Source organism: Octopus bimaculoides, unplaced genomic scaffold, assembly GCF_046866305.1.
Source record: "Octopus bimaculoides isolate indiv1 unplaced genomic scaffold, ASM4686630v1 contig162, whole genome shotgun sequence".
Lineage (NCBI taxonomy): Eukaryota > Metazoa > Mollusca > Cephalopoda > Octopoda > Octopodidae > Octopus > Octopus bimaculoides.
The window spans coordinates 22,501-25,000 of record NW_028315412.1 but is presented as its reverse complement, the minus strand read 5'-3'; the positions used below and the strand labels follow the sequence as shown (position 1 = coordinate 25,000).

Genomic DNA, 2,500 nt, shown 5'->3' with positions numbered 1-2,500 from the left:
GTTGGGAAGTAAGGTTGTTATCATGCAACCACCCGATTCCCAAGAACGGAAGCGAATGTAACAACTATATAGGAAATGGGTGAATTTAAATCTAAACTTAGAAACTTTAATATACTACCTTAAACTAAGTAAAAAAAAAACAAAAAAATAATGAGCGTTCCCATGCCGGGAATCGAACCCGGGCCGCCTGGGTGAAAGCCAGGTATCCTAACCACTAGACCACATGGGAGAGCTGCTGGTTCGAGACAGTACATAAAGTTTTATTTAAAATATTGCTCTCTTTCTGCTACCATGCTCTTTCTATGACATAATGTTCACTGACTACTGCGGTTCTGAGAGTCAGCGTGCAAAATTTCATCAATATTCCAAATTTGAAAATTTTCACTTAGTTTTAAAATTTCAGAAAATGCTTAGGATCTATTTTAAAACGGGGGCGCCAGTTTTCATTTATGTTTTATGTAGTGTTTTTGGTACGGAAAGACTTTCAAACTTCGTATACTTATCTATTTTGTGTTATAGAACAGAAAAATATTTTCGTATTCGAATTTATTTCATGTAAAAAATTGTCTTATTTCGATAATTTCTACTAATCACTGACGTCTATTCAGTTGAAAACAGTTAGCGCTGTAACGGTGTATATCGTATTAATCCCCTAACCCTAACTAGACTGTTAACCGTAACCGTAACCCTAACCCTAGAACTAACCCTAACTCTAGAATCCGAACTCTAAAATTGTTACACACATAGATACGCACAGCGTAATTTATTATATAAACAATATATGCGTATAAATTACGGTTAAACCGGATGAAATATGTCACAGGGAATAACATTTTTATGACCGCCCAGCAGTAACTCTATTGTGCTGAATAGACGTCAGTGATTGGTTGAAATTACAGAAATACGACAACTTTAATATGGAATAACTTGCGAACTCTTTTTTTTTTTGTTAAGAAGGCTAAGAGTAAAAGATGTTTTATATGACATATTCTACCAGTGTCCCAAGTTTCAAAGTGTTTCGTTAGTGTTTCGTTAAGAAAACACTGGCGCCCCCGTTTTAAAATAGATCCAATGCTTACTTCCAGATGCATGGATTTTATTTATAATCTTTGGAGGATACCGAGAAATCCGAATATCTGGATCCTTCTGATTTGACGGGCAACATTTTTCATTTATGTTTTATGTAGTGTTTTGGTACCGAAACACTTTCAAACTTCGTATACTTGTATATCTTGTGTTATAGAAAGGATAAAAATTTTCGTATTCGAAGTTATTTCATGTAAAAAATTGTCGTATTTCGGTAATTTCAACCAATCACTGACGTCTATTGAGGTGAAAACAATTACTGCCGTGGAATGTAAACAACATGCTCTAACGGTGTCATGGGATCTTTTCCCTTGAATAAAATTAGTGCCATAGTTTGTCAACAACAACTATCGGTGGTACTGTTATTTATGACATCGTTCGTGCGTTTGTACTGGTTTTAGCTTTAGGGTTTTAGGTATGTATATACGAGGGGCTTCTTCCAGTTTCCATCTACCAAATCCACTCACAATGCTTTGGTTGGCCCGAGGCTATAGTGGAAGACATATGTGCACAAGGTGCCACGCAGTGGGACTGAAACCAGAACCACGTGGTTGGGAAGTATGGTTGTTATCATGCAACCACCCGATTCCCAAGAACGGAAGCGAATGTAACAACTATATAGGAAATGGGTGAAATAAAATCTAAACTTAGAAACTTTAATATACTACCTTAAACTAACTAAAAAAAAGACAAACAAAATAATGAGCGTTCCCATGCCGGGAATCGAACCCGGGCCGCCTGGGTGAAAACCAGGAATCCTAACCACTAGACCACATGGGAGAACTGCTGGTTAGTGACAGTACATAAAGTTTTATTTAAAATGTTGCTCTCTTTCTGCTACCATGCTCTTTCTATGACATGATGTTCACTGACTACTGCGGTTCTGAGAGTCAGCGTGAAAAATTTCATCAATATTCCAAATTTGAAAATTTTCACTTAGTTTTAAAATTTCAGAAAATGCTTAATTCCAGATGCATGGATTTTATTTATAATCTTTGGAGGATATCGAGAAATCCGAATATTTGGATCTTTCTGATTTGACGGGCAACATTTTTCATTTATGTTTTATGTAGTGTTTTTGGTACCGAAACACTTTCAAACTTCGTATACTTGTATATTTTGTGTTATAGAACAGATAAAAATTTTTGTATTCGAAGTTATTTCATGTAAAAAATTGTCGTATTTCGGTAATTTCAACCAATCACTGACGTCTATTGAGGTGAAAACAATTACTGCCGTGGAATGTAAACAACATGCTCTAACGGTGTCATGGGATCTCTTCCCTTGAATAAAATTAGTGCCGTAGTTTATCAACAACAACTATCGGTGGTACAGTTATTTATGACATCGTTCGTGCGTTTGTACTGGTTTTAGCTTTAGGGTTTTAGGGTTAGGGTTCGGGTTTTAGAGTTAG

At 36.0% G+C, this 2,500-nt stretch overlaps 2 non-coding genes across 2 annotated transcripts; both read right to left on the bottom strand.

Annotated features, from left to right (window-relative positions):
- Positions 1 to 157: 157 nt before the first annotated feature.
- Trnae-uuc (transfer RNA glutamic acid (anticodon UUC)) lies at positions 158 to 229 on the bottom strand. Its single transcript has one exon. It is a non-coding gene; the product is annotated as a tRNA-Glu (tRNA).
- Positions 230 to 1,794: 1,565 nt separating this feature from the next.
- Positions 1,795 to 1,866, bottom strand: Trnae-uuc (transfer RNA glutamic acid (anticodon UUC)). Its single transcript has one exon. It is a non-coding gene; the product is annotated as a tRNA-Glu (tRNA).
- Between the last annotated feature and the right edge of the window lie 634 nt (positions 1,867 to 2,500).